We start from the raw sequence: 18,645 nt of genomic DNA, 5'->3' as shown, positions 1-18,645 counted from the left end.
CAGGTCTGGAAGCCATCTCAGGAGATGTATTAGCTCATAATTACATCAAAAATAGAAGGAATGCTACTTCCTTGTTTCCTGTGCTTATTGTAATAAGGCACATATGTGGTAGCAAGAGTTCGTGACCCCCATACTTCATATGCTTATAGCAGTGTACAAATAAGTTATTAAAATTAAACTGGCTTTCAGATCTTCTGTTTTAATTACTTTTCCAATTTGACTCTTTGTGTTTTTCTTTATCACTGGAGTCCAACCCCACTCACTGTCCCGCGACTGGGGACTCCAGACAAGGCGACACAGACGTGGGGGTGGCTGCACAGTGGAGCTCAGCGGACTTGAGAACCACTCAGCTGGTGTGAGGATCAGAGACGTACAAAGCAACTTTGCTTTTTAAATGATGAGGATGATGTGCTTTGTTTTGGAAGACATCAGATTTTGAATGTTTAAGGAAGCTGTAACTACCTCGATGTTTCCTTCTTACCGCAGTCGGATTTCTGGTTCTGTCTGTCGAGTTGTGCTCCTCTCCCGCACCAAGTGGTGATCGTGGGGCTCAGGGTGAGGGGGGGCAAGGAGGGCGGGGGTGTCCGTGGACTTGAATAAGTTTTGTTTGGGGTTTTTTAGACGCCTCTGTTGACACATTGTATAAAAACTGATTGCTGCAGTGCTAATGAATGAACAGGATGATAAGCAACAGATTTGAGAACCTGTTTGGGTTTTGGTTTATTGAAAAATTATTATTTAACTCAAAAAGCAATAAGATCTTGCAGTGGTCTTCTAATACTTACTGGTAGCTTTTTAATGTACTGGTTTGGAACTTTGAGATTATATTTGATATGAAGTGGCTGTTCCATCGTGGAATATTGCAGGAGTAAACTCTTGCATTTCAGCATTCCTGGCAGATCTGCAGCTTGATAAAGACCTGAGGCTGTTTAGTTTAATCAGACTTTTGTAGATCCCACCTTCACTGTTCAAAGCACTGGCTGTCAATGTGTTTTCTGGTGTTGTCACTTCTTTCTGAACAAAGACGACAGAGGTACACAGCTCTACTGGTATTGTCTGTTTTATTTAAACATGGAACTTTAACTTGAAAGCTTAGAGAGCTGTGGTCTGTGGTATATCTTTGTAATGTTTGTAAATTCTTATGCAGATACTCTTATGCCAACCAGCACGAACTTTTGTGAGTGTGAACTGCTGTGCAGTTAGAAAGAAGAAAGGTGTGTGAGCTAAACCAGCAGGAAGGCTGCAGCCGTGTAACCTGAGGGGTGCAAACGGCACGAAACGGGCTGCAGCGGCGGAGCCCTCGGTCCCGGGCTGTCCCGGGCAGGCGGCAGAGCCCTCGGTCCCGGGCAGACGCAGCCTGAAAGCTCCCGGCCCCGCCCTGCGGGCGGACAGCGCCGCTCTGCGGCCGCCGGTGGCTCCGGAAGGGAGGCGAGGGGCAGGGGGGGCCAGTGCCGGGCGCGGAGGCGGGGGGGGGGGGCGCAGCCCGGTGGCGGACGCGGACGGGATTGGCTCCTGCGCGGGATGGGCGGGGACACGCTGCGTAAGTGCGCGGGCCGCGGAGCGCGTGCCGGCGGTGCGGCGGCTGGAGCAGCGCGGGAGGAATGGCGGGGCCGGCGGTGAGCGAGGGGCGGGCGGACAGTGGGGAGACTGGACGGGGACGGCCCGGGACCGGCTGAGGGGCGAGGCTGGAGGGTGACAGACGGGCTGGTTTCGGAAGGAGGAAGGCGAGGGGCAGCCAGCCGCAACAGCGCGGCCCCAGGCCGGGGCGAGGGGGAAACACGCGGGCGGCTGTGAGGGAAGGGAGCCCCGCGCTGAGCGCTGCGCGGGGCTCGGGCGGGGCCGTGGGGCGGAGGGGGGAGCCCCCGTAGTGACACAGGACAGAGGGAGGAAAGCGAGCGGGAGGGGGCAGCGGCGGGTCGGGAGCGCCAAGGGGGGGCGCGAGGGGCGGGGGGGGCCGGGAACGGAGGGAGCGGCGGAGGAACCTGAGGGCGGGACGGCGCGGGAGGAGCTTAGGTGGGAAAAGCTGAGGTACCTCGGGGAGGGGATGATATCGGGGGAGGCTTTGACAGGAAAGGCTGAGGTACCTCGGGGTGGGGATGATATCGGGGGAGGCTTTGACAGGAAAGGCTGAGGTACCTCGGGAAGGGGATGATATCGGGGGAGGTTTTGACAGGAAAGGCTGAGGTACCTCGGGGAGGGGATGATATCGGGGGAGGCTTTGACAGGAAAGGCTGAGGTACCTCGGGGTGGGGATGATATCGGGGGAGGCTTTGACAGGAAAGGCTGAGGTACCTCGGGGTGGGGATGATATCGGGGGAGGTTTTGACAGGAAAGGCTGAGCTACCTCGGGAAGGGGATGATATCGGGGGAGGCTTTGACGGGAATGGCTGAGGTACCTCAGGGAGGGGATGATATTGGGGGAGGCTTTGACGAGAAAGGCTGAGGTACCTCAGGGAGGTGATGACATCGGGGGAGGCTTTGGCGGGAAAGGGTGAGGGACTTAAAGGAGAGGACGGAAGGGAGAGAGGTTTTGGTGGTAAAGGCTGAGGTACCTCAGGGAGGAGATGGCATCGCAGAGGCTGCAGTGGGAAATGCTGAGGTAGCTCTGGGACGGGATGGCACTAAGGTGTGGTTTCAAAGGGAAATGCTGAGGTACTTTGAGGAAAGGATGCTGGGCTAGGAACTATGAACACATCAGATCGGTTAAGAGAATGTTGATGACAGAAATTTATACAGTAAAGTATTCCAGCAAAGACAGGGAGATGAGCAAAACTTATATCAGGCCTCCTAGGATTCCTGCAGGTTAGGGGTCAGGGATGATGAGGTTGTTAACTCGGTCCTAACTTTTTCTTTCTCTCCCTCTCTTGCAGCACCAGACTGAATGGAGAAGCAAGTGGATGGGAAGTTCCTGCGCCACGACACAGACCACATTTATTACTCTCGCCTCCGAGACCCGGAGAACCGAACCGTTCTCATCGTGCCTTGAAGCAACCTCTGCTCATGCGCTTCTCCCAGGGAGAAGGCAGAATGGGAGTGACTCGCCACGTTAAACAACAGGGTGTACACTCTGCAGCTTTCAAGCCCAGCTCTGCATTAGCTCACCCCTGCAATTTTGCACCGCCCACGCAAATTTGAGTTGTCGCTGGTTGTTGCAGCGTTTGGCTTTGGTGAGGACAGCGTGTGTTTGTCAGCAGTTGGTGTAGGGTGGAATCTTGAGGAGAAAGTGATATTTCCGTGCCAGAAGTGGTTGGTGTTTGCATGGTATTGTGGTAGTTGTTCCCGCAGGTGATCAGTGCTGGAGTGTTATTGCAGGATGAGGGGATTTTGAAGGCTTGTCTGTGAGATGCACTAGAGGCAGCAGTTGCAAACGAAAGGCTGAGGTGTGGAGAGTTTGTCGGTGGGTTTTGGACAGTTGTCAGTTGAAGAGTTGGTTGTTTGCAGGTGAGGTGTAGAGCAGAGGGTGAAGCTGACTTTGCCTGGGCGGCGCAACTGGATGGGTGTGCAGAGCTGAGGAGAGCGGGCTTCTGCGGGTGACCCTAAAGCTGGAGAACCAGCCAGCGGCAGCTCCAGACAGTCCCGCTGCCGAGCTTGGCCGTGTAGGGCCAGTGCCCTGGGGCACAGGGAGTGTGACCCTCCGCAAGCACCAAACAGCAGGTGAGGACTGTGGGGATTTGTACTGAGCTATGATATCTCTAAGGCATGTGCGAGGGGCCGGGGCCAAGGCAAGGTGGGCTCGTTGTGGGGTGTGGGGAGGTGTCAGCCCCCGGACTCAGCCCCTGTCTGATTGTAGTGCCCTTGGGCTGGTGTAGCTCAGTCCTCTGTGTGTTTCTCTTCAGGTGGAGCAGCGTGCAAAGGAAAAGCAAGGAAGGAGAGGAAGGTGGTGAACCTATGAGGAAGAGTGTAGCGAATCTGGCGTGGACTCACGGTAAGGTGCCATGAGAGACATTTATTACAAACTCAGGTTTGCATTTATACTCGCTATGATGCTTGCTCAAGCATTTGCTCTTTAGCTAAGTTAGACATGACATGAGCGATGTAACTGCCATATACGCATTTTTTTCTATAGTAAGCTGTCCCTCTGTCCCTGATGTATCAGTCCTGTATCCTGTATCTTAGTAGTCATAATTTTTCCCCAAGTAGATGAATATTTTGCAAGCAGCTTTATCTCCAGTCGTTACCTGTTCATATAATTCTCATTCATCTTTGTGCCATGTCTCCAACTGAAATGTACCAGTTGTAGGAAAGTCTAGCACATGATTAGCAATCCATTCTAATAAACTCACCAATCAGACCCCTGATACATCCTGATTTTGCGTTTGTAGCGCATGTTGAAGGACATCCAGGGTTTGTCTTTGCTTAAGGGATAACTTCCCTCCCATGGTTCCCAATCGCTCACCTTTCGTTGGTGGTGGGCGTGCACTGTCCTGGTTCCCGGTCCTGTTTCCTGGTTCGATTGGGCTTCGCTACCAGAGCGGCTACTGCCTTTATAGGCACGCTGAAAGTCCCTGTTCCAGGGCGCCATTTGTAGCGAATGCGGTACGGACTCTCTTTTAAGGTGCAATGAGAGATGTTTATTACAAATCAGGCTTGCGTTTATACTCGCTATGATGCTTGCTCAAGCATTTGTTGATTAGCTAAGTTAGTCATTACATAAGTGATGTGTTTTGTGTTCCCACCAAAGTCACTGCCATAAACACCTTTTTTGTCTATCACAAGCTGTCCCTCTGTCCTTGATGCATCAATCCTGTATCAACTCCTCTGTCCTTGATGTATCACATAGCATACAGTCCTTTGTTCTTGTATTTTTCCACTAATGCTTGTTCTCATGCTGTTGACTCTTGCAGTTTCTCATGTGCCCGGTCTTCCGTGTACTGACACAGAAGAGCGATCACGAAAGAGGATTGGAGCTACGAGTCAAGAGTGAGGAGGAAGATGGGCAGGCTGAGCCAGCGAGAAGGAGAATGTATCCTTAAGCACAGGGAACGATCTGTGATTAGTGCGTCCCCCTCCCACCCCTAGAAACCGTGCTCGGGGGTAAAGTGGTAAAATGGGAGCAGGGGCTGTTGGCTGTGTTTTGGGAGGTGGGGGTGGTGAGCAGGGGCTGGGCTCTTGGACTTGGGAGCAGTTAAGGGAGCAGGGTGGTCATCCCTTGGGAGGTGTCTGTCTGCCAGCAGGTAAAGGAGGGGGAAGAGGATCCTGCCGGGGTGAGGGCCTGGCCAGCTCTCCACTCCCAGGGCTCTTGATGCTGGTGTGGTGTGTTGCTGTAAGTGCCAGGGGTGACTGGCAAAGAAAGTCTTTGTGGGGTGCATGCTGGGAAACTGTGCTGCTACGGAGGGGCTGGGTTGGTGGGAAGGCCTGTGCGGGGGGCCGGGGCCAAGGCAAGGTGGACTTGTGGTGGGGTGTATGCTGGGAAACTGTGCTGCTACGGAGGGGCTGGGTTGGTGGGAAGGCCTGTGCGGGGGGCCGGGGCCAAGGCAAGGTGGCCTTGTGGTGGGGTGTGGGGATGCGTCAGCGACCGGACTCGCCCCCTCGTGTGACTGTACGGGCCTGGGGTGGGTATACTTTTGTTTTCTGTGCATCTCTGTTCGGGTGGAGCAGCTCGCAAAGGCGAAAGCAAGAAAGAAGAGGAAGGTGGTGAACCTACGAGGAAGAGCGATCAAGAAAGAGGATTGGAGTGCATCTGCAAGTCAACAGGGATCAAGAAAGAAGATGACGGTGGTAGAGCTGCGAGTCAGGAGGGATCAAGAAAGAAGAGGAGGAAGGTGATGGAGCTGCGACTCAGGAGTGAGGAGGAAGAAAATGTCCCCCTTGGGACAGGGACCTCCCTGTAATCAGGACTGCGCCCTCCCACCCCTGGAAACTGCTCAGGGGCCCAGACATCCATGGGAAGGTTGTGTCCGACAACACGAGCCAGATCTTCAGCACTGGCTGCTGTTCAGCTGGGACCAGGGGCTGCTGGTGGGGTTTTGGGAGGCGGGGTGGGTGAGTAGAGGCTGGGCTTTTGTACTCATGAGTGGTTGAGAGAGAGGACTGGACACCTCTTGGGAGGTGTCTTGTCTGTCTGCCATCAGCTAAAGGAGGGGGAAGAGGATCCTGCCGGGGTGAGGGCCTGGCCAGCTCTCCACTCCCAGGGCTCTTGATGCTGATGTGGTGTGTTGCTGTAAGTGCCAGGGGTGACTGGCAAAGAAAGTCTTTGTGGGGTGCATGCTGGGAAACTGTGCTGCTACGGAGGGGCTGGGTTGGTGGGAAGGCCTGTGCGGGGGGCCGGGGCCAAGGCAAGGTGGGCTTGCTGTGGGATGTGGGGATGCGTCAGCGAGCGGACTCACCCCCTATGTGACTGTACGGGCTTGGGGTGGGTGTATTTCTGTCTTCAGGGCATTTCGGTTTGGGTGGAGCAGCTCACAAAGGCGAAAGCAAGAAAGGAAAGTAAGGTTGTGAACTTACGAGAAAGAGTGATCAAGAAAGAGGATTTGAGTTCATGCGGGAGTCGAGGGATCAAGAAAGAAGAGGAGGAAGGTGATGGACGTGCATATTGAAAATGAGAGGGAAGATGGGCAACCTGAAGCATGGAGCAAGGGAATGTCTCCTAGAACAAAGGGACCTTTCTGTAATCAGAGATCCCCCCTCCTACCCTACAAACTGAACAAAGAGGACTGCGAGAGGGAGCGCTCTGACAGGACAAGAGGTATCAGTAAATCTGGCAAGAGGACAGTGGGGGAAGCGCTCTGGCGGATCAACAAGTCTCAATATATGTGGCAAGAGGATGATGGGGGAGAGTTCACCAGTGGTTCAAAAGTCACCCAGAAAAAGGGGAAGAGGATGTCAAGGGGGGAGCGCTCTGGTCGATCACAAGACTCTCCTAAAAAACACACCAGGATGGTGGTGGCGGGGAATGTCCTATATGGGACAAGGGGTCCCGAGAAATCCAGCAAGAGGATGGTGGGGGGGAGCACTCCAGCAGACCAAGAATGTACTAAGGAAAGGCAAAAGGACGGCAGGAGGAGAGACCCAGTGGGTCAAGAGGTACCGAGAAATCCAGCAAGAGGACGACAGGGAGGAGCTCTTTAGCAGGCCAAAATCCCACTGAGGAAAGGCAAGAGGACAGCGGGGGAGAGCGCTCCAGTTCTTCAAGTGACTTCCCAGGCAGAAGGCAGGAGCATGGCGGGGCAGGACTGCGGCAGGTCAAGAATTCTCAGTCTGGCAATAGGATGGCGGGGAGGAGCGTTCCAGCGGGAGAAGAGCGCCCTGACTAGAGGCAAGACGAGGGTGAGGGAGAGCACTCGGACGTGTCAAGAAGACTCCCCCAAAAAGTGCAAGAGGAAGGCCGGTGGGGAGAGCAATCCAGCAGATCAGGAAGTCTCAATAAATGCGGTAAGAAGGTGGCAGGTGGGAGCTCCCCAGTGGTTCAAGAGGTCCCAAGATATCCAGCAAGAGAACTGTGAGGGTGAGCGCTCCAACAGGTCAAGCGGTGTCAAGAAATCCAGCAAGACAATGGTGGAAAACGCTCCGGTGAATCACAAGATTCCCCCCAAAAAAGGCAAGAGAATGGTGCAGGGGAGCACTCTGGTGGATCAAGAAGCACTCAGGAAAAGGGGAAGAAGATGGTGGGGGGGAGCACTCTGGTTGGTCACAAGACTCCCCCAGAAAACACAAGAGGGTGGCAGGGGGAACGCCCTAATGGGTCAAGAGGACCCAAGAAATCCAGCAAGAGGACGGCGAGGGGGAGCGCTCCAGCAGATCAGGAAGTCTCGATAAATGCGGTAAGAGGATGGCGGGTGGGAGCCCCCCCAGTGGTCCAAGAGATCCCAAGAAATCCAGCAAGAGGACGGCAAGGGGGAGCGCTCTGGCAGATCAGGACGTCTCAATAAATGCGGTAAAAGGATGGTGGGTGGGAGCCCCCCAGTGGTTCACAAGGTTCCAGGAAATCCAGCAAGAGGATGGCGTGGGGGAGCGCTGTGGCAGATGAAGAACCCTCAGTACATCTGGCAAGAGGACGGTGAGGGGGTGCTCTGATGGGTCAAGGTTGCTCTGAAAAAAGCCCAAGAGGGTGGTAAGGAGAAGCTCACCGGTGATTCACGAATCACCCAGAAAAAAGGGAAGAGGACAGTGCGGGGGAGCTCTTCAGTTGTTGAAGAGAATCCCCAGAAAAAGGCAGGAGGATGATGAGGGGGAACACTCTGGCGGGTCAAGAAGTCTCAATAAGTCCGGCAAGAAGACGGTGGGGAGGAGAGCTCGTGTGGGTCAAGAGGTCCCAAGAAACCCAGCAAGAGGACAGCAGGGGCGAGCGCTCCGGCAGATCAGGAAATCTCGATAAATGCAGTTAGAGGATGGTGGGTGTGAGCCCCTCAGTTGTTTAAGACGTCCCAAGAAATCCAGCAAGAGAACTGCGAGGGGGAGCGCTCCGGCAGGTCAAGCGATGTCAAGAAATCCAGCAAGACAATGGTGGAGAACTCTCCGGCGAGTCACAAGACTCTCCCAAAAAAGGCAAAAGAATGGTGCAGGGGAGCACTCTGGTGGATCAAGAAGCACCCAGGAAAAGGGGAAGAGGATGGTGGGGGGAAACGGCCTGGTTGGTCACAAGACTCCCCCAAAAACCACAAGAGGGTGGCAGGGGGAACGCCCTAATGGGTCAAGAAGTCCCAAGAAATCCAGCAAGAGGACGACAGGGAGGAGCTCTTTAGCAGGCCAAAATCCCACTGAGGAAAGGCAAGAGGACAGCGGGGGAGAGCGCTCCAGTTCTTCAAGTGACTTCCCAGGCAGAAGGCAGGAGCATGGCGGGGCAGGACTGCGGCAGGTCAAGAATTCTCAGTCTGGCAATAGGATGGCGGGGAGGAGCGTTCCAGCGGGAGAAGAGCGCCCTGACTAGAGGCAAGACAAGGGTGAGGGAGAGCGCTCGGATGTGTGAAGAAGACTCCCCCAAAAAAGTGCAAGAGGAAGGCCAGGGGGAGAGCAATCCAGCAGATCAGGAAGTCTCAATAAATGCGGTAAGAGGATGGGGGGTGGGAGCCCCCCCAGTGGTCCAAGAGATCCCAAGAAATCCAGCAAGAGGACGGCAAGGGGGAGCGCTCCAGCAGATCAGGAAATCTCGATAAATGCGGTTAGAGGATGGTGGGTGGGAGCCCCACAGTTGTTTAAGGCATCCCAAGAAATCCAGCAAGAGGACGGCGAGGGGGAACGCTCTGGCAGATCAGGACGTCTCAATAAATGCGGTAAGAGGATGGCGGGTGGGAGCCCCCCAGTGGTTCAAAATGTCCCAAGATATCCAGGAAGAGAACTGTGAGGGGGAGCGCTCCGGCAGGTCAAGCGATGTCAACAAATCCAGCAAGACAATGGTGGAGAACGCTCCGGTGAGTCACAAGACTCCACCAAAAAAGGCAAGAGAATGGTTAGAGGATGGTAACAGGCAGCTTTGAGAGCACTCTGGTGGATCAAGAAGCACCCAGGAAAAGGGGAAGAGGATGGTGGGGGGAAACGGCCTGGTTGATCACAAGACTCCCCCAAAAACCACAAGAGGGTGGCAGGGGGAACGCCCTAAGGGGTCAAGAGGTTCCAAGAAATCCAGCAGGAGGACGGCGAGGGGGAGCGCTCCAGCAGGCTGAGATTGTACTAAAGAAAGGCAAAAGGACAGCAGGAGGAGAAACCCAGTGGGTCAAGAGGTCCCAAGAAATCCAGTGAGAGGACAACAGGGAGGAGTGCTCTGGCAGGCCAAAATCTCAGTGAAGAAAGGCAAGAGGACAGCAGGGGGGAGTGCTCCAGTTCTTCAAGTGACTTCCCAGTTAGAAGGCAGAAGGACGGTGGGGTAGCGCTGGGACAGGTCGAGAATTCTCAATCTGGCAATAGGACAGCAGGGAGGAGCATCCAGCGGGACAGGAGCGCCCTGAAAATAGGCAAGACAAGGGTGAGTGAGAGCACTCCGAGATGTCAAGAAGTGTCAAAAAATCTGGTAAAGGATGGCAGGGGGGAGTGCTGTGGATATTCAAGAGACTCCCCAGTAAAAGGCAAGAGGACGGCGCGGGGAAGTGCTCCAGCACGTCAAGATGGCACTGAAGAAAGGCAAGGTCACAGTGGGGGGGAGCATTCCCGTTGTTCCAATGGTTCAAAAGGTCCCAAGAAATCCAACAAGAGAACTGCGAGGGGGAGCACTCTGGCAAGTCAAGCGGTGTCAATAACCCCAGCAAGGCAACGGCGGAGAGCGCTCTGGTGAGTCACGAGACTCCCCTACAAAGGACGAGAGGATGGTGGAGGGGAGCCCACCAGTGGTTCAAGCAGCACCCAGGAAAAGGGGAGGAGGCTGACGAGGGGCAGGCCTCTGGCGGGCCAAGATCGCTGAGGGAAGGTGCGGGGGAGCTTGCTGGTGGCTCAAGAGACCTCTAGAAAAAGGTAAGAGGGCGGCGGGGGGTGGGAGGGCGCCTCAGCTGGTGAAGAGGAACCCCGAAAACAAGGCAAGAGAATGTTGGTGGGGGGAGCGCTCTGGCGGTTCCAGAGGCTCCCCGAGATCCGCTCAGACGGCAGCGGGTAACGCGGCAGCTCAGCGTCAATCAAAGAAGAACAGGAAGGCGGTTGACCTGCAATTCCAGAGCGAGGAGGAAGACTGGCAACCCGAACGAGGAGCAGCAGAACTTGGCATGGCCTCTGAAATCCTCCTTTAATCTGGGCTCAGGTAAGCTGGAAGCAGGGGACATAGGCTGGGGTTTGGGAGGTGGGCAGGTGAGAAATGATCCGCATTTTTGATCTGCTGAGTGACTGAAGCGCCTGGGAGTTCATTTGGAGTCGTTGCCTTACTTGATTTTACACTGACTTTTGCATTATATTTTAATGACGTAGAATTTTCCGTTTTGACATCGAAACCTAAACTTCTTTGGAAATTCATCCTCTGTCCCTTCAGTCTCAGCTCGTGGCACTTCCACTGTCTCGTGGCCCGCGTTTCAATGTACATTAGATCGCTTCCTGGGCCTTGGATTTTAAGTAATGGTCCGTCACAAGTTTGTTTTTCTTGTCCTTAACAGGCAGCTTTGAGAGCTCTCTAAGGAAAAGTGATATCTTTTTACCTTGTTACTGCTCTTTCCATGTTACGAGCAGCCACCCTCTTTATGATCAGTCTCATGCTTTTCTTCCTTTCTTGCCCAGGTTCAGAATACCAGGAATTCCAAGCTTCAAGTTTCCTGTGGAACATTGCGGGAGACCTTGATAACGTGGCAATGAGGGAGGTGATGAAGAGAAACAATACCTGTTCCTTTCCCATTTCAAGACGTTATTTTTTACCTTCCTGGTAGCTGTGAGATGATTTGCAATCTTGCGCTAGCATCTGCCTGAAAGAGAACACGGACCCTTTGGGTGCCTCCTCAAGAAATACTTGCTCTATGGTTCTGGCGATGTCCAGGCTTCAAGGGTGGGGCATAGGGGAGTGTAAATCTTAGGGGGCCTCCCGGGATGTCTGCAGGTTTGGGTGACCCGTGGCTGGGACGGGGACGCCGAGGTTGTCAATCTTGCCCTGAATCTCTCGCTCCCTCTCTTGCAGCACCCGAGACCGAATGGAGGAGCAAGTGTACGGGAAGTTCCTGCGCCACGACACAGATCACATTTATCGCTCTCGCCCTGAGAGACCCGGAGAACCAAACCGTTCCCATCGTGCCTTGAAGCAGCCTCTGCTCACGCGCTTCTCCCAGGGAGAAGGCAGAATGGCAGTAGCTCGCCACGTTATAGCACAGGGTGCACACTCTGCAGCTTTCAAGCCCAGCTCTGCGTTAGCTCACCCCTGCAATTTTGCACCGCCCACGCAAATTTGAGTTGTCGCTGGTTGTTGCAGCGTTTGGCTTTGGTGAGGACAGCGTGTGTTTGTCAGCAGTTGGTGTAGGGTGGAATCTTGAGGAGAAAGTGATATTTCCGTGCCAGAACTGGTTGGTGTTTGCCTGGTATTGTGGTAGTTGTTCCCGCAGGTGATCAGTGCTGGAGTATTATTGCAGGATGAGGGGATTTTGAAGGCTTGTCTGTGAGATGCACTAGAGGCAGCAGTTGCAAGCGAAAGGCTGAGATTTGGAGAGTTTGTCGGTGGGTTTTGGACAGTTGTCAGTTGAAAGTTGGTTGTTTGCAGGTGAGGTGTAGAGCAGAGGGTGAAGCTGACTTTGCCTGGGCGGCGCAACTGGATGGGTGTGCAGAGCTGAGGAGAGCGGGCTTCTGCGGGTGACCCTAAAGCTGGAGAACCAGCCAGCGGCAGCTCCAGACACTCCCGCAGGGCCGGGCAGGGCCAGTGTCCTGGGGCACAGGGAGTGTGACCCTCCACAAGCACCAAACAGCAGGTGAGGACCGTGGGGATTTGTACTGAGCTATGATATCTCTAACCCATGAAACTGGGGTCCAGCCTGAGCAGGGCATGTGCGGAAGCTGTGCTGCAGCGGAGGGGCAGAGCTGAGGGGAAGGGCTGTGTGAGGGGCCGGGGCCAAGGCAAGGCGGGCACGCTGTGGGGTGTGGGGAGGTGTCAGCCCCCAGATTCAGCCCCCGTCTGACTGTAGTGCCCTGGGGCTGATGTAGCTCAGTCCTCTGTGTGTTTCTCTTCAGGTGGAGCAGCGTGCAAAGGAAAAGTAAGGAAGGAGGCGAACCTGTGAGGAAGAGTGATCGAGAAAGAGGATTGGAGGGCACCTGTGAGTCAAGAGGGATCAAGAAAGAAGACAACAGTGGTGGAACCGCAGGTCAGGAGAGCTCAAGGAAGGAGAAAGGTGATTGTGGCAGTATTCTGACATTGGGCCTATGAGAAACTGTGAGAGTTGACAGCGTGAGAACAATCATTAGTGGAATAACACAAGAAGCATGTACTGTATGCTACGTGATACATCGAGGACAGAGGGATTGGTACAGGAATGATACATCAAGGGGGATGACGGGGGTAGCTTGTGGTATAGACAACGATGCTTTTATGGCAGTACCAATATATCACTTATGTTATGACGAACTTACCAAATCAGCAAATGCTTGAGCAAGCATCATAGCGAGTATAAATGCAAACCTGAGTTTGTAACAAATGTCTCTTGTCTCACCTTAAAAGAGAGTCGGTGCCACATTCACTACAAATGGCACCCGAACAGGGACTTTGAGTGCGGCTGTAAAGGCAGCAGCCGTTCTGGTGGCAAAGCCCAATTGAACAAGGACAGGGAAACAGAGCCAGGAAACAGAAACCACAGCGTGCACCCATCAGCAAGAAAAGATGAGCAATTTGGAACCATAGGAGGGAAGTTATCCCTTGAACCAAACAAACCCTAGATGTCCTTCAACTTTTATTAAGAAAGCAAAATCACAATGTACCAGTAGTCCGATTAATGACTTTATAAGAAAGGCTTGCTGATCATGTGCTGGACTTTCCTACAACTGGAACATTTTAGTTGGAGGCATGGCAGAAAGTTGAACGAGAATTATATGAACAGGCAGCAACTGGAGATAAAGCTGCTTGTGAATATTTATCTACTTGGGCAAAAATTATGTCTGCTTTAATAGCGACTCAGAAGGAAGTAGTTGCGCGGGTTGCAACTAATTGTGAACCTTCTGCTCCTCCCTTGCCAGGGAAGGAGGGGGATCCTGTAGATAGATTAGGCAAAAATGCACTGACCACAGATGTAGTAGTGGATAAAGGATTGGCTGATAACAAAGCCCCTGCATGTACACTACAGTGAACACTTTTGGCAAATGATGGTTTGTGGGAGTCGCCTGACAAGCCCCTTGATCCTGGCCCGACGGACCCAGAGTAAGAGCCTGATTTATTCCCCCCGGATGTTACTTTGCAACTGAAAGTGCGCACTAATTAAACCATGTGGGATAAATGTAGAGAAGAGGCTTTGAAAACAGGAGACTCGAAAGTGGTTACGGCATGCCCAGTGATCTGTTGTGAACAGCAATCTCCAGGCTTTCAGCAGCTACCATATGATGTTGTAAAGGAATTACCAACATTAGCTAAAGAAAATGGGGTTACTTTATCATTTGTTATACATTTTTGAAGCATTAAGCTCCTCTTACGAACTTACTCCACATGACTGGCGTTCTTTGTTGAAAATGATCTTAACCATACAGTATATTGACTAGTAGTTATCTGATTTTTGGGAGAACTGTACTATAGAGACCGTTGATAATGCATATCGGATGAGATGGATTGATTGCAGTCCTTTAGCTGGGGAATGTGCCCACGCTTTGCCAGATAATCAAGTTGCGTAACCCAGAGAGATATATATGTGGTGTAATAGCAAAACTAGCAATGAAAGTGGTTCGGAAGTTACTGGAGGTTGGGAGAGATGCCAATACGTCCTTTTCAAAAATCTTGCAAGGATCACAGGAACCTTATGCGCTGTTTTTAGACCGCTTGCAAACTGCTTTGGAGAGACAAATTGATAATGACACAGCGCATGAGTTGTTACTAAAATAATTGGCTTTTGAGAATGCTAATGCTGATTGTCAGCGTGTGTTGCAGGATTTGGGGAATAGGGAAAGGTGTACTATAGCAGATATGAGAGTGTGTCAAAACATAAGTCAACTGAACATTATACCAGCTCTCTAGCTGCTGCTTTAGCAGCACAGTTACAAGTATTGGGAACAGAACTGAAATCGAATTGTTTTTGTTGTGGGACACTGGGTCGTGTAAAGAAAGATTACACAAAGTATGCACGCCAGACTTCGAAGGCTGTACCTCCTAGAGATCGTCCAAAATGGGGAAAGGGCAAGCACTGTGTGAGTGAACATCATTCAAGGATTAATGTAAAGGGGGAGCCAATTAACCCTTCCCAGGAGGTGGGGGACAGGACTTCCCCCACCCCCATCAAATAAATTCAAGTCTAAACTCATGACCCGAGATCTCTTCCCTGGAACAGCTGGAAGTGCAGGGCTGGACTTGGCTGCCAGCCCGTCAGTGATGATAATTAATTACTGCTGTGGTATTGCTTATTCCCAGAGGAGTGTGGGGGCCTTTAGTGCCTAGTGTGCATGCTTTGTTAATAGGTTGATCATCTACTACCAAATTGGGTTTGTTTGTTTTACCTGGAGTAATTGACTCTGATTATCAAGGTGAAATCAAAATTATGGCATGGACACCTGTGCCACCTTGCTACATCCTGAGGATGCCCCCAGATTTGCATTTTGTGTTCCTTCACTTAATCAAGAGGAGCCTATGAAGAGATAGCATTGGGTGGTATCACCACAAGGGATGAGAAATAGTCCAACCATTTGCAAGACAGTAGTTGCAGCAGCTGTACAACCTGTGAGGAAGCTGTACCCCTCAGCTTGTATCTGTCGTTATATGGATGATATCTTGCTTGTCATGTTATAAGAGCAGGAACTACAACAAGTAATGCAAGTCCTATGTAACGCTATACAAAAGGCTAGATTACAAATTGCACAAGAAAAAATTCAGAAAACTGCTCCATGGAAATATTTGGGGTGGCAAATAACAGAACAAGAAATCATTCCTTAGCCAGTACCTCTTAAATTCCATAATATCATGACCTTAAATGACTTACAAAATTGCTAGGAGCCATAAATTGGCTCCGACCTATTTTGGGCATTGCCACAGAGGAACTGTGTCTACTTTTTACACTTTTGAAAGGAGACCTGAATTTATTGTCTACTCAGGTATTGGATGACAAAGCTCAGCAGGCCATATAGAAAGTATTCGATGCTGTTGAACAAAAATAGGGATGGGGACGCAATTTGCAGCTGCCAGTTTGGCTGGCACTCATAGCCAATACCGTCCAACCGTTTGCAGTACCGTTTCAATGGGACAAGTCATTAAGTGATTCTTTAAGAGTTGGAATGGGTTTTTCTAGCTCACACACCAATGAAAACAGTTTGGATAATAAAAGAAATGTATGCAAACCCAATAATTAAAGGCAGAGAATGTTTATGTGCTATGTATGGGACAGACTTTGAATGTATATTTATTCCTACAACAAAGGAGAATTTGCAATGGTAATTAACTGAAGATGTGAATTTCCAGATTGCATTGGCAACATATGCAGGGAACATATCAGTTTATTACCCCCAACATAAACTGTGGGCTGAAATTGGTAATTTACCGTTGTAGGGCAAATGCTGCTGTCAGCAACGACCAGTAAGTGACAAGACTGTATTTACTGATGCCTTTGGTCGCTCACGTAAAGTTGTAATTATGTGGCTAAACTCAGATACCCAGTGTTCCAAACACAAGGTAGAAAAAGGAGACCAAGGGTCAAACAAGTTCTTGAGCTGACAGCTGTTAGGATCGCTTTTGAGTGTTCTGTAATGAGCCTTTGAATGTTGTAACTGACTCATATTATGCAGCTGGCATACTTAACCGCCTGGAAGCTTCTTTTCTGAAGGAAGAGGATAATCCTCTTTTGATGGCTGAATTGAGAATGCTATGGTTCCTAATAAATCATAGACGTCATGGTTTTTATGCAGCGCACATCCGCTCTCGCGCTGCCCTTCCAGGACCTCTTGTGGAAGGCAATAGGAGGGCCGATGCACGAGCTGTGCCGCTTACTGTGCCTAAAGCCTTGGAGCAAGGTAAATTATCACATAAACTCTTTCACCAGAATGCAAAGTCGTTAAAACGACAATTTCAAATTACAACGGATCAGGCCAGGAGCGTTCTTATGTCCTGCCCTGATTGCCAACAGTCAGCACCGGTGCCATCCAAAGAGGGTGTTAATCCAGGAGGGATTACTGACATTACGGCCAGCTGATGTAACGCGTTGTTCTGAAGTGGGTAAATACGTATGTGTTTCTGTAGACGCTCATTCCAGATTTCTCGTTGCGGCTGCACGCACTGGTGAAAGAGCACGGGACGTCTGTAAACAGTGGTTGGCGTGTTTTGCTGTTTCAGGAGTTCCAGGATATGTAAAACCAGAGGAAAGCGGAACGCACGCTGGATTAGAGGAGCGATCCCCCGAGTGCCCAGCGCGCCGTAATAAAAGTGCCTGCTTTTTAACACTTTCAAAACAGTGTTAGAGAGTCTGTTTGCCGACTTTTCGGTATCGTTTTCTGGCGACGAGGATGGGATAATCTGCCTGACCTCCCGTGGACCCCAGGATCTCTGGGACCTTGTGCCGGCACCGGGGAATTCCCGGAAGGGATCACGGATCCTCGGGCCAGCTCGAGACGTGGGTAAAACCCCATCAATGAGATAAGGCACTTTCATAGTCTGGTTTGTTTGCAGGCTGCCTGCGCGAGACGTGGGCAACACCAGCGCGTTGGGTCTGCGCATTTTGGTAAATTGGGTAAATTAAAAAGAAATAAAAAACTAAAGAGGAAAATGAGAAAACAATAAATAAAAGAGAAAAACAAGGGAACAGTAATTTGATAAAGGTACCTTTAGTGATTTTGCTGTTTGTGCCTTAGCAATTGTATAATTGTTTGTGTCTTTAGTGATTTGTTGTTACTTGTGTCTTGGGTGATTTTATAGTCCAATACTTACGGTTAACCAATTGTTTGTTATTGTGATTGTGAAATAGGTAGTGGACAAGGGACAGGAGGGATTCGAAAGAAGTCCCCCCCGGCTGTATTTTGTGACATTGGAAAAGGATCGTTTGACTCCCTGGGGAAAGCTACCAGGGGGAATCTGATTGAATATTGTAATTAATGGTGGCCACTGTAAAGAATATTAATATGCTGCACAGGTCTGGGTGGGTATACCTTGAGATGTGTAGTATAGCAATGCACTACATGTAATATATAGTAAGATATATGTTTTAAATCATATATTGTCTATTATATAATGCATATTACACAATACAAAATGTTACATACGCATTGTATTTGAAAAAGGACAATCAGGGAAAGAAATTGAAACCAGTAAAAGGTTTGTTGACGAACAGATATTGGTGTAGAATACACAGAGAACATTAGATCAGGATTGTCCCTTGGTGAATGCAGGGTGGCATCCTGATGTCCTTATATCGGGGGACAGGCTGAATTGGTATGGACAGTGCATTTTATACGGGATTGGACACGCTGTGCCTAAAGCTGTAAATACGCCAAAGCCTTCTGAGATAAAACAGGATCGTCTGTGCCTCATTTGCTACACCCCTTTACCTGTTTCCCAAATTGATTTAGACTGTATTTACCATTGTAAAAATAGAGCTTTCCCCCTTTAATTTTTGTCATGTATTGTAATTCATAGAGATATTGGAGCCCGTCCTACCTAAACTGTAGAAAAGACAGCAGCCATGTGTATTTTTAAATAAAGATTAAATCAAGTCTGCTAGCTCATTATCTTTAAGCGTTCTACTGTGATCACCTCCCTCCCAAGGTTTTGTGTCTATTGTATCAGGGCCTAACACCCACGGCCACAGTGGATGAATCACCATGGGCACAGCACCAGGACCCGCTTGTTGGTGTCCAGGGTATCCACTCCAGCAGACACTGTCAGTAAAAGAGCACATCATGGAACTGGAGAACCATCTAATTGTGTCATTATACACATTCACTGCTCTTTTTTCTGCTTTATACCCCTGGTAGCTTTTTAAAATGGCACAGTTTGAAAAGGATTTCTGTTTTGGCCCTGCACACGGAGGCTGATTTTCCTTTTCTAGGGCCTTCCACCCGGTTCACCGCACCCGTGTGATCACTGCGCTGCACGTGGGCAAAATCAGCTGTGCCCTGTGTTTCTCCCGTAAAATAGTAAGAACGCTAATA

General features: G+C 50.9%; 1 long non-coding RNA gene across 1 annotated transcript; it reads left to right on the top strand.

The window, feature by feature from the left end:
• Positions 1 to 12,063: 12,063 nt before the first annotated feature.
• LOC139828176 (uncharacterized) lies at positions 12,064 to 17,352 on the top strand. Its single transcript, XR_011739538.1, has 3 exons — positions 12,064 to 12,296; positions 12,556 to 12,713; positions 16,835 to 17,352. It is a non-coding gene; the product is annotated as an uncharacterized lncRNA (long non-coding RNA).
• Positions 17,353 to 18,645: the final 1,293 nt, after the last annotated feature.

This window comes from Patagioenas fasciata, chromosome 6 (genome assembly GCF_037038585.1).
Source record: "Patagioenas fasciata isolate bPatFas1 chromosome 6, bPatFas1.hap1, whole genome shotgun sequence".
Lineage (NCBI taxonomy): Eukaryota > Metazoa > Chordata > Aves > Columbiformes > Columbidae > Patagioenas > Patagioenas fasciata.
The sequence above is the reverse complement of the archived record's forward strand: the minus strand, read 5'-3'. Positions and strand labels throughout refer to the sequence as shown.